Source organism: Heteronotia binoei, chromosome 16 (assembly GCF_032191835.1).
Source record: "Heteronotia binoei isolate CCM8104 ecotype False Entrance Well chromosome 16, APGP_CSIRO_Hbin_v1, whole genome shotgun sequence".
NCBI lineage: Eukaryota > Metazoa > Chordata > Lepidosauria > Squamata > Gekkonidae > Heteronotia > Heteronotia binoei.
Genome location: NC_083238.1, coordinates 51,606,632 through 51,619,790, shown reverse-complemented (window position 1 = coordinate 51,619,790; position 13,159 = coordinate 51,606,632). Strand labels below are relative to the sequence as shown.

The window sequence follows — 13,159 nt, the reverse complement described above, 5'->3', positions numbered from 1 at the left end:
TGATGGCAGTATCAGGATCCAGGCATATTGTGAATCTGTAGGCACTTTCTCTGACAGCACAGGCTGAAGCTTTTCTGACAGCAAAATGTTTTCCGGAAGGAAGTATTCAGGAGAATAAAATCCGTTTCTGCTGCCTCATACTGTAGAACGTTCTGGCGATCATGAAAATACTGCAATGCAGCAAGTGTATACTAGTAGTGGGCTCCCCCCCCTTAAAGGTTAAAATAAGACATTGCCCTCCCCCTCCCAGCATGTAGGTGGTATTTTAATCAAGTTCTCATGGTAACAAACATGGGGATTTTTAAAAAGCGGGAGCCAACAGGAAAAGGGGGTCTTTTATTTCTGGACTTGAGGTGAGGGGGGGTTAAAATCGATACGACTGCAGCGGTATTTGTTCTTGCCGACCCCCTTAATGCAAGGAAGATGTCAAAAAGGGATAAAATATTACACAGAGTGCTTGGTGAAATGAATAAAAACAAAGGCACCAAACTTTAGTCTGGTAGAGCGAGCCAGTTTGACGTAAGTTTGGTGTAGTGGTTAAGTGTGCGGACTCTTATCTGGGTTTGATTCCCCACTCCTCCACTTGCACCTGCTGGAATGGCTTTGGGTCAGCCATAGCTCTCGCAGGAGGTGTCCTTGAAAGGGCAGCTGCTGGGAGAGCCCTCTCAGCCCCACCCACTTCACAGCGTGTCTGTTGTGAGGGGAGAAGATATAAAAGATTGTAAGCCGCTCTGATTCAGAGAGAAGGGCAGGGTATAAATCTGCAGTCTTCGTCTTTTTTCTAGCTCCTTTTTTTTTGGAAGGTGTGCAGTTATAACGGACTGGGAACAGGGGTGCTTCTGAATTCCCCGCTGTAAGCCTCCCCCCATTATCTTTTGGAATTTTTAACTAGTTTACTGTTATTAATTCTCATGTTGTAACCCACCCTGAGTCTGCTTGTGGGGAAGGGTGGGATAGAAAATTAAATTAATAAATTAAAGCAAAACATTGGGACATTTGGTTAGTATAGCAGAGTTCTGCCCAATCATGCAAGCCCAGTTCTTAATGCAGTAAATGAATCTCCCCAGAAATATATTGCAAAGAATTCATTCAAGTTTGCTTGTTTGTTTGTGACTTTCTGTTTTCTATCCCTCCCTTCCCTGCACCGCAGGACTCAGGGCGGGTTACAACATAATAAAATAGTTTAAAATGTAACTTTTCAATAATAAAACTATAACAGTGGACTTAAGTGCATAAAAACGGATACATGACATTACATTTACAGTTCATTATCTGGAAGGGATGTCTGAGAGGAAATAACACTGTAATGTTGGGTCGGCATTCATCGCACTGTCGCTATCCGCAACCGAACACCTGGTGGAACATCGCCATCTTACAGGCCCTGCTGAATTGTTTCAGTTCCTGCAATGCTCTAGTCTCGCTAGACGGAGAGTTCCACCAGGTTGGGGCCAGGACTGGATAGGCCTTTTCCCTGGTCAAGAATAGCTGGATTCAGAGTTCTTTTTCTAGCAGGAGCTCCTTTGCATATTAGGCCACACCCCCATGATGTAGCCAATCCTCCAGGACCTTACAAGGCTCTACATCATGGGGGTGTGGCCTAATATGCAGAGGAGCTCCTACTAGAATTCCACCCCTGGGCCACACACCCCTGATGTAGCCAATCCTCCAAGAGCCTAGAGGGCTCTAAGTACAGGGCCTACTGTAAGCTCCAGGAGAATTGGCTACATCAGGGGGCATGGCCTAATATGCAGAGAAGCTCCTGCTAAAAAAAGAGCCCTGGCTGGATTTCTTTTGGTCCTGGAGATCACTAGCCGGTTGTCATTAGCTGAACATCATGCTCTTTGGGGGACATACCAAGAGAGGCTGATGGATTAGGGCTCTGAAAGTCAATACTAAGTACTAAGATCCAGTTTACATTCAGGTTGCTGTTGAAAGAAGAGAAAGCAACCTAATCCAGGGGTGGCCAACAGTAGCTCTCCAGATGTTTTTTGCCTACAACTCCCAGCATGGCCAATGGCTGGGGCTGATTGGAGTTGTAGGCAAAAAACATCTGGAAAGCTACCATTGGGCACCCCTGGCCTAATCTAAAGAGTACTTTCCCTATCGCAAATGGCCAGCTAGTCCGGGATCACGTGTGCGAGAATATAAGGACATTGTTTCTACAGGAGAGACCTGCAGGGACATGAGTCTCCATGGAAGGCCATGTGAAGACAGTGAGAGGACCAAGTCACTGAGAGATATGAGCCCTTGGTCTCTGTCTGGAGACCAAGTTCTATGAGGAGGGGTTGAAGGAGTTGGGGATGTTTAGCCTGGAGAGGAGGAAGCTGAGAGGTGATGTGATCACCATCTTCAAGTACTTGAAGGGCTGTCATATAGAGGACGGTGCAGAATTGCTTTCTTTGGCCCCAGAAGATTGGACCAGAACCAACAGGTTGAAATTAAATCAGAAGAGTTTCTGGCTCAATGTTAGGAAGAACTTCCTGACCGTTAGAGAGGTTCCTCAGTGGAACAGGCTTCCTCGGGAGGTGGTGGGCTCTCCTTCCTTGGAGGTTTTTAAACCAAGATGGCCATCGGACAGCAATGCTGATCCTGTGAATTAGGCAGATTATGGGAAGGAGGACAGGAAGGGCTTAGTTCTTGTGGCCCTTTCTTAAATGCCCAGGGAAATGCTGATTGTTCATTCAGGGTTAGGAAGCAAGTTTTCTCCGGGCCAGTTTGGCCAGGGATTCTGGAGGGTTTTTTTACTATCTTCTGGGCATGGAACAGGGATCCTTGAGGATGTGGGGTGGGGAAGTATTTGTGAATTTCCTACACTTTGCAGGGGTTTGAACTAGATGACCCTTGAGGTCCCTTCCAATTCTATGATTCTGTATCCCACCTTAGGAAAGCCTTGCTAGGTTGCGGTGTGGCAGAAGCATAATAAACAACCAATACCAGACACAACTTGGGAAGATGACACCCATGAGGTATTTTCTGGGTTCGTAAGGAGTGGCTTCTCCAGTTTGGGGACTAGACCAACCTTTGTCTTCCATAGTAAAGCCAGGCCTCAGATTCAGCAAGAGCTCCCAGGAGCACAGCTCCTGAACCTTTCTGAGGGTCCCCCCTCTTCCTTCCCACCTACCTTGTCCATTGAATAGTTGGTGCAGCTGCATAACAATCCCTGGATTAGGAGAACGGGCAGCCAGCCAGCCACCAGGGGTTTTGCCACACCCCCAGCAGCCCTCATTATCCCCTGGAGAAGCCCACAACACCTTTTCTCCACTTCTTACGTGATTTTGGGCAGCAGGTGGCTTGCTGGACTTTTGACTGGGGGGGCGGGGCAGCCTAGGAGAACCCCAGGCAAGTGAGGCCTGCTTGGGCTGGCTGGATCTCTAGCCAGCCCAAGCATACCTCTCTTGCCCACAGCTCTCCTTTCTTGTATTGGGTTGCTTTTGGCTGCGTGGGGTGGGGTGGCATATGCTAATGAGTTATGCTCAGAGCTTTTTTTTAGCAGGAATGCACAGGAACGCTGTTCTGGTTGGCTCAGCACCAGGGGGTGTGGCCTAATATGCAAATGAGCTCCTACTGGGCTTTTTCGACAGAAAGCCCTGTGTGAAACAATGGCTATGTCAGGGGGGTGGCCGAGGGTTGCCAAGTCCAATTCATGAAATATCTGGGGACTCTTGGGGTGGAGCCAGGAGACTTTGGGGATGGAGCCAGGAACAAGGGTGTGACAAGGAGAATTGAACTCCAAAGGAAGTTCTGACCATCACATTTAAAGGGACCGCACACCTTTTAAGTGCCTTCCCTCCACTGGAAATAATGAAAGATAGGGGCACCTTCTTTTGAGGCTCACAGAATTGGATCCCCTGGTCCAATCCTTTAGAAACTTGGAGAGCATTTTGGGGAGAGGCACTGGATGTTATGCTGCAAATTTGATGCCTCTACCTCAAATAACAGCCCCCCAGAGCTCCAGATACCCACAGATCAATTCTCCATTAACCTGTAATGGAATGGGTCTCCATAGGGAATAGTGGAGTGCCCAGCAGACCTTTCCCTCCCGCTCCCCACTTTCTGCTGACCCTGAAGCGGGGGGAGGGCCTCCAAACCGGGGGATCCCCTGACCCCACCTGGAGATTGGCAACCCTAGGGCGGTCTAATATGCAAATGAGTTCCTGTTGGGCTTTTTTCTACAAAAAGCCATTGTTATGCTAATGAGCTCCGCCACCTATTTTTCTACAAAATGGCCCCTGAGTAAAGCCCAGGAATAAGATAATAAAAGGAAAAGAGTGATAGAACGTATGCATTTACTTCAGCCAACGTAAAGGGCGGGTGGACGTTCTTGTGCTTAAGGGATCAAGGCTCCACTCTGGCCTAACATTTATGCCCTTAGAAATGTGGAGTGTGGTTTGGGAGATTGGTTGGCGGGCTTAATGAGAAGATAACCCTGAGAAGGCAGATTAGGAAGCTGTAATTAATATTCTACTACAGAGTGGCTAGAAACTGTTGTCTGCTTTGTTGAGGGCTACTGAATGGCCCAGGGGCAGGGAGAAAGCACGTTCTCGTCTTCATCATGTTTTATTCATACGAAAACGAAAATTACCGGGCCCGGCTCAGTAAGTGCCATTCAGAAGCGACAGGCTAGGGGGAACCAAAAGGGAAGGTGAAAGAACGCCTGTTGAACGATGACAGCCTGTGCATTTATATAAAAAAGGAACTGATAGAAAGCAAGAGCCAGTTTGGTGTAGTGGTTAAGTGTGCGGACTCTTATCTGGGAGAACCAGGTTTGATTCCCCACTCCTCCACTTGCACCTGCTGGAATGGCCTTGGGTCAGCCATAGCTCTCTTATCTGGGAGAACCGGGTTTGATTCCCCACTCCTCCACTTGCACCTGCTAGCATGGCCTTGGGTTAGCCATAGCTCTGGCAGAGGTTGTCCTTGAAAGGGCAGCTGCTGTGAGAGCCCTCTCCAGCCCCACCCACCTCACAAGGTGTCTGTTGTGGGGGAGGGAGGGAAAGGAGATTGTGAGCCGCTCTGAGACTCTTTGGAGTGGAGGGTGGGATATAAATCCAATATCTTCTTCATCTTCTTCTTCAAGATGGCTTCCGAAAAAGGAAAGATGGGTTTTCAGAGAACAAAAGTTCTTGAATGAAACAGAAGCTAGCGTTTCCAATCCCCAGGTGGGGGCAGGGGATCCCCCAGTTTGAAGGCCCTCCCCCCGCTTCAGGGTCATCAGAAAACAGGGGGAGGGGAGGGAAATGTCTGCTGGGAGCTTTATTATTCCATATGGAGGCTTATCCCCATAGGAAATGATGGAGAATTGATCCGTGGGTATCTGGGGGGGGGCTGTTTTTTGAGGTAGAGGCACCAAATTTTCCATATAGCATCCAGTGCCTCTCCCCAAAATAACCTCCAAGTTTCAAAAAGATTGGACCAGGGGGTCCAATTCTATGAGCCCCAAAAGAAGGTGCCCCTATCTTTATTTCCTATGGAAGGAAGGCATTTTAAAAGGTGTGCGATTCCTTTAAATGTGATGGCCAGAACTCCCTTTGGAGTTCAGTTATACTTGTCACATCCTGGCTTCACCCCCAGGGTCACCTAGCTCCACCCCCAAAGTCCCCAGATATTTCTTTTATTGGACTTGGCACCCCTAACAGAAGCGCTTTAGAGTCTTGATTCCAACGTGAACTTTTCCTTTCATGAGCCAGAGCTCTCTTCTTCAGATGTTCCATGAAAGGAAATCATTTTGCAGATTTCTCTAAGGAAAATGACTGAAGCAGGAGAAGAGAGGAGGAGTTGAGAGGCTTATGTCAAGTCCCCAGCAGTTTAGCTATCAACACCAAGCCATTCAGAGAACAGACTTTATTGAAATGCTGACTTTTACAGGGCAAGATGGCTCTTGCGAAAACTGTTTATGGCGGGCAATTGCGTTGTACTTATGCCCCCCATACCCAACCGTTATACATTCAAAAACATTGGCGCGAAGCAAGCCATCCCTCCCACCAAAGTTCAATTCCCAGGCCCATCTCAGGTGCATTCTTAATTGGACAGGGACAACGCGTGACCTTGACTGTCTCTGAGATCAGGCTGAAAGTATGCTTCATTCGTTACTACAGCGATGGGAGCGAAGAGTGGAAGGTAAAATGCAAAACAACACGGCAAGATACAGTCTTGACAGCTGGCTGGGAATCCAACCAGACATCTTTCAGGTGCAGTTTTCCATGTGAAGGGACTGGGAACCTATTAGGGCGGCTGCACATAACGGATGATGAGAGAAGGTCAGAGTCTGCAGTTTCTCCTGGGCGGGGGCCGTTTTGTAGAAAAAGAAGCGGTGGCGCTCATTAGCATGACTCATTAGCATATGCCACCTCCCCCACCAGCCAACAGCAACCCGACACAAGAAAGGAGAGCCCTGGGGGAACCAGGCCTGCTTCGGTTGGCTAGAGATCCAGCCAGCCCAAGCAGGTCTCCCTCGCCTGGGGCTCACCTTGCCCCCCACCATGGTCAAAAGGTCAGAAAGCCACCCGCCACCCAAAATCACATCAGAAGTGAAGAAAGGGTGGTGCAGGCTTTTCCAGGAGTCAATGAGGGCTGCTGGGGGCATGGCAAAGCCTCTGGGGACTGGCTGGCTGCCCGCACGCCTAATCCAGGGGTTGTTGTGCAGCTTCACCTGCTATTCAGTGAACAAGGTAGGTGAGGAGGAGGAGGGGGAGCCCTCAGAAAGGTTCAGGAGCTGTGCTCCTGTGAGCTCCTGCTGAATCTGAGGCCTGGCAAGCAAAATGTCATGAAGTAAGATGTATACAGCTCATCGGGAAGAAGCATAAGAATTAATGGCAAGGCAACAGCTAAGAGCCAAATAGCATCTGAGAGACCAATAAGATTTTCCGGGTATAAATTGGACTCCAGTCTAAGTATTCTGCTGCAGATCAGTGCTCTAAGCTGTGGGACCTTGTGAGCAAATAGTCTCCTTTGTGAGCTACTGCATAAATTTAGTTTGCTCTGGGGCCATTTTTCCTGAGCTCAGTTCGTGTGAGCTGGCTTGCAGTTTTTTTAGCCTCCGTCTTCCACATTTTTTGCCTCCGCTTAGGAAGTATGGCTCCAGAGCAAACTGATTGATGCGGCGGCCAAACGGCTCGCTCACAACTTTAATGCCCAGTAGCTCACAAAGTGGAATTTCTGCTCACGAGACTCCACAGATTAGAGGGAGCATTGGTTACAAGCAGGGCGTGCGGGGTTTTTTTTGTAGAAAAAGCCCAGCTCATTTGCATATTAGGCCACACACCCCAATGTCACCAGAAATGACATCGCCCATTCAGTAGGTTTCTTGCTGCATTTTGACACAGAACAGCACAGTGCCATCAGCTGCATTTCATGGATATGTGCTCTCGCACAGCCCAATGACAGACCTGGTTTTGCCTCCCAAAAAACATGGCCAGCGCTAGAGAGCCACATGCGGCAAACTGGGCAGTGGCAGGCCCAGCTTCTCCTGGAAAAGGGCGCTTGTGGATAGCAGGCGCAGCTGCACAACAATCCCTGGATTAGGGCAGCCAGCCAGTCACCAGGGGCTTTGCCACACCCCAGCAGCCCTCGTTGACCCCTGGAGAAGCCCGCACCACCCTTTCTCCACTTCTTATGTGATTTTGGGTGGCACGTGTCTTTCTAACCTTTTGGCCATGGTGGGGGCAAGGAGAACCCCAGGCAGCTCTGCATATCTCATTCTCTTCACGAGCCTATTGGAGGCTAGAAGCAGCATAGAGTACAGAGAACATAAGAACATAAGAGAAGCCATGTTAGATCAGGCCAATGGCCCATCCAGTCCAACACTCTGTGTCACACAGTGGCAAATTTTTTTTGTGGCTAATAGCCACTGATGGACCTCTGCTCCATATATTTATCTAAACCCCTCTTGAAGGTGGCTATGCTTGTGGCCGCCACCACCTCCTGTGGCAGTGAATTTCACATGTTAATCACCCTTTGGGTGAAGAAGTACTTCCTTTTATCCGTTTTAACCCGTCTGCTCAGCAATTTCATCGAATGACCATGACTCAGTTCTTGTATTGTGAGAAAGGGAGAAAAGTACTTCTTTCTCTACTTTCTCCATCCTATGCATTATCTTGTAAACCACCTTTTTGAGGTGCGGTGACCAGAATTGCACACAGTATTCCATATGAGACCGCACCATCGATTTATACAGGGGCATTATGATACTGGCTGATTTGTTTTCAATTCCCTTCCTAATAATTCCCAGCATGGCGTTGACCTTTTTTATTGCAATTGCATACTGTCTTGACATTTTCAGTGAGTTATCTACCACGACCCCAAGCTTGTGGTCTGGGAGGGCATGGCTGCCCTAGTGCCTTCCCTCTGCCGGAGACCTTTTTTTTTTGAGCTGGAGCCCTGGCCTAGGCAGCCGGAACTGTGTTTCTGTGCGCTCCTGCTCAAAAACACCCGGGTTACAAGCAGGCCTCGGATTCAGTGGGAGCTCAGAGGAGTGCAGCTCCTGAACCTTTCTGAGAGTTCCACCTTCTTCTTCTGAGAGTTCCACCTCCTTGTCCATTGAATAGTGCGTGCAGCTGCATAGCAATCCCTGGATGAGCTCCACCACCTATTTTTCTACAAAATGTCCCCTGGTATGACGCAATATGTTAAGAAGAGTCAATTAAAGTTGCTAGCAAGTGGGTCCTGATGAGATGCTGGAAATTATAGTAAGAAAATCCAAGTCTCTCTTTAGGCCAGGGGAGAGATAGCAGTGAATTTCCGGTTGAGTTCCGATTCAGCACTTTCATGTTGCATATTCTCCCCTTTATTTATTTATTTACTTAGTTCGTAGCACTTTGACTCTCAGATCTGCAGTGGTATGTCCCGGATGATTAAAATGTCCCCCCACTAATTTCTTAAAAATTTGGGGGGTATTTTTGTATTTTGTATGAGAGGAAGGGAATTGAAAACAAATCAGTCAGTATCATAATGCCCCTGTATAAATTGATGGTGCGGTCTCATTTGGAATACTGTGTGCAATTCTGGTCACTGCACCTCAAAAAGGATATTATAGCATTAGAAAAAGTCCAGAAAAGGGCAACTAGAATGATTAAAGGTTTGGAACACTTTCCCTATGAAGAAAGGTTAAAACGCTTGGGGCTCTATAGCTTGGAGAAACGTCGACTGCGGGGTGACATGATAGAGGTTTACAAGATTATGCATGGGATGGAGAAGGTAGAGAAAGAAGTACTTTTCTCCCTTTCTCACAATACGAGAACTCGTGGGCATTCAATGAAATTGCTGAGCAATCGGGTAAGAACAGATAAAAGGAGGTACTTCTTCACCCAAAGGGTGATTAACATGTGGAATTCACTGCCACAGGTGGTGGTAGCAGCTACAAGCATAGCCAGCTTCAAGAGGGGGTTAAATAAAAATATGGAGCACAGGTCCATCAGTGGCTATTAGCCACAATGTGTGTATATATATTTTTGACCACTGTGTGACTCAGAGTGTTGGACTGGATGGGCCATTGGCCTGATCCAACATGGCTTCTCTTAGGTTCTTATGTCTGTATCTGGACGTCATGGCGACCTCTAGTGGCTGACCCCTATCAGGAGCCTGGAGGATATTCAGAGATGTAGCTGAATAAAGCCTGCCCCTGCCCTCCCAACTGCTGGTATTCCAAGGAGGTCTCCCATCCTGGTACTTGCCAGAGTCACCCCCTGCTTGGCTTCCAAGATCGGGGTTGCCTGGGCTATTCAGGTCAAGTCCCTGACCTTGCGTCAGATTGGTGTTCATGTCGGGACTGACCCGTTTCTCCAATGTAAACATTTGAAAGGCATCACTGGCACGTGATGTCATCTGTTAAATACGATGATGTGGGTAGATGAGACTTGGGTGGAATTGCTGGCGTCATTAGGTCCCCTAACAGTATGGATTGAGTGTATATGGGAACATCTACATCTCTTCTGAGCTTTGGTTCCTCGGTGGCCCACTGTTGCTATTGAGAAGCTTTTTTTCAGGAAACGCCGCAAGTATATTCTGAGCCTCATAGAGCCCCGTGGCACAGAGTGTTAAAGCTGCAGTCGTGCAGTCAAAGGCTCTGCTCATGACCTGAGTTCAATCCCGGCGGAAGCTGGTTCAGGTAGCCGGCTCACGGTTGGCTCAGCCTTCCATCCTTTCAAGGTCACGAAAATGAGTCCCCAGCTTGCTGGTGGTGAAGTGGAGATGACTGGGGAAGGCAGTGGCAAACCACCCTGCAAAAGGTCTGCTGTGAAAACTTCGTGATACGACATCACCCCAAAGTCGGAAACAACTCGGTGCTTGCACGGGGGGACTACCTTTTCCCTTTTTTACTTTATATTCTGAGCCTAGGGGAAAAGAGGAGGTACCTGAGGACGAGAGAGCAATAAGAAAAGAAGAGAGTCATCCAGAGCTGGACTAGAGTGAAAATAACAAGAGAGCATTATACACAGACCCGTCGCTAACCAGGGGCCCACAGGGCCTGGCCCTCTGACAGGTTCCGGGAGCCCCTCATCCCCCCCACCCCAGGGTCACCTCTCTCCCTCCCACTCCAGTGCAATTTAATTGCACAGGGGAGGCACCCAAGAGCAGCCACTGCCTGCCCCATGCCATTATCAATAGAAGTCTAGTGTCCAGATCACGGGATGTGATAGTATCACTTTATTCTGCTCTGGTAAGACCTCACCTGGAGTCTTGTGTTCAGTTTTGGGCACCACATTTTAAGAAGGGTATAGACAAGCTGGAACTGGTCCAGAGGAGGGCAATGAAGATGGTGAGGGGTCTGGAGACCAAGCCTTATGATGAAAGGTTGAAGGAGCTGGGGATGTTTAGCCTGGGCTGAGAGGTGATCTGATCACCATCTTCAAGTATTGGAAGGGCTGTCATATAGAGGATGGTGTGGAATTGTTTTCTGTGGCTCCAGAAGGTAGGATCAGAACCAGTGGGTTGAAATTAAATCAAAAGAGTTTCCGGCTCAACATTAGGAAGAGCTTCCTCACCGTTAGAGCGATTCCTTAGTGGAACAGGCTTCCTCGGGAGGTGGTGGGCTCTCCTTCCTTGGACGTTTTCCAACAGAGGCTAGATGGCCATCTGACAGCAATGAAGAGTCTGTGAATTTAGGGCAAAGTATTTGTGAGTTTTCTGCATTGTGCAGGGGGTTGGACTAGATGACCCTAGAGGTCCCTTCCAACTCTCTGATTCTGTGATTCAAAGGGCGAGCTAATCAACTTATTGGCTGGCTCTAATCACACCAGGAGGTGTACCCGTCCCCATGGCCCCCTCCCCCAGTGAACCCTAGCTTTGGGGCTGATGATACAAATACTTTGATGAAAGAGTGCTTTGGAGAAGACTTCAGACACCTGGAGTTCTGTTCTTACATCCCAGCAAAATTCTAGCAGCGATCGTTAGCAAGACAATAAACAAAAAAATCAGCTCAATTTTAGGGACTTGCTTGAGAAACCAGAAGGACTTTCGTTATCTGAAGAGAGCGAGAAGGGAGTGCACGCTTACTGACCCTGTCGAGTCAGCCTGAAACGTGATGGAATCCCAGCCGATAAGTGCCCTGAAGTCTCCCCAAAGCTCTTTTCATTCAGCTCCGTTGTGGAGTCCGCAAAACATTTCTCACACAGAGAAAGCCCCTTTGGGTCGAATCGGAGGTCAACAAGAGGGCAGACTGCTTACTCTGAGTGAATAAGAACATGCCCAGACTTCAGTCTGATCCCTGCAGCGTCTCTATGCACACAAGAAGATATTGGATTTATATCCCGCCCTATACTCTGCATCTCAGAGACTCAGAGCGGTCACAATCTCTTTTACCTTCCCCCCCCCCCACACACACAACAGACACCCTATGAGGTGGGTGGGGCTGAGAGAGCTCTTACAGCAGCTGCCTTTTCAAGGACAACTCCTGCAAAAGCTATGGCTGACCCAAGGCCATTCCAGCAGCTGCAAGTGGAGGAGGGGAGAATCAAACCCGGTGGAAGTGGGGAATCAAGCACTTGTTTGTGTACACTGTCCCGTTCGGTCCCCCGGATCTATTCTGGCTTCCAGAAAATTACTTTTCAGGATAGAATGACTGGCTACCTATTCATCAGTCTTTCCCTGGGTTAAAGGAGTCAATTAATTAGAGTCCCCTCTTGCCTCTCATCTCTCTGTCTATTGGCTGACCCTTTTTGTTCCGTCTTGCTGAATTAGGGTTGCCAAGTCCAATCCAAGAAATACCTGGGGACTTTGGGGGTGGAGCCAGGAGACATTGGGGGCGGAGCCAGGAGCAAGGTTGTGACTATCATAATTGAACTCCAAAGGGAGTTCTGGCCATCACTTTTAAAAGGACCGCACACCTTTTAAATGCCTTCCCTCCCTTGGAAATAATGAAGGATAGGTGCACCTCCTTTGGGGGATCATAGAATTGGTCCCCCTGGTCCAATCCTTTTGAATCTTGGAGGGTATTTTGGGGGGAGGCACTGGATGCTACGTTGCAAATATGATGCCTCTACCTCAAAAAACTGTCCTCCCAGAGCCCCACATACCCATGGATCAATTCTCCATTATACCCTATGGGAATCGGTCTGCATAGCAGAATAATGGAGTGCCTAACAGACGTATTCCCCCCCCTGCTTTCTGATGACCCTGAAGCAGGGGGGAGGACCTTCAAACCGGGGGATCCCCTGCCCCCACCTGGGGATTGGCAACCTTGTGCTGAATGAGTAAACAAACAAAGAGTCAGACTTTCTGTCCGATTTCGTGATGTCAGCTATAAAGGCCTTCGCCCTGACCTGGACAATTCAGACTAACTTGATCTTTTCAGATCCAGGGATCTAAGCAGAGTTGACCCTGGTTAGTATTTGGATGGGCAAGCCATGGCAAACTAGGTCTGCAGCACTATGTCTGCAACACTCTGTCTGAGGTAGTGATATTCTGTCTTCTTGGCGCTTCATGGGCAGCAGAGGGGAGGCTTCTAGGGTTCTGGCCCTGTTGGTGGACCTCCTAATGGCACTTCAGTTTTGGCCACAGTGTGACACAGATGGCTGGACCGGATGGGCCATTGACCTGATCCAACTTGGCTTCTCTTCTGTTCTGTGTTCAGGGCAGTGATGCTCTGTATTCTTGGTGCTTGGTGGGGGGGGGCAAGAGTGGGAGGGCTTCTGGAGTTCTGGCCCTGCTAGTGAACCTCCTGATG

The 13,159-nt window shown here is 48.7% G+C and overlaps 1 protein-coding gene across 1 annotated transcript in view; it reads left to right on the top strand.

Moving 5' to 3' along the window:
* Positions 1-13,159, top strand: part of MAP2 (microtubule associated protein 2) — a 215,228-nt gene that overhangs the window by 72,283 nt on the left and 129,786 nt on the right. The window lies entirely within an intron of this gene.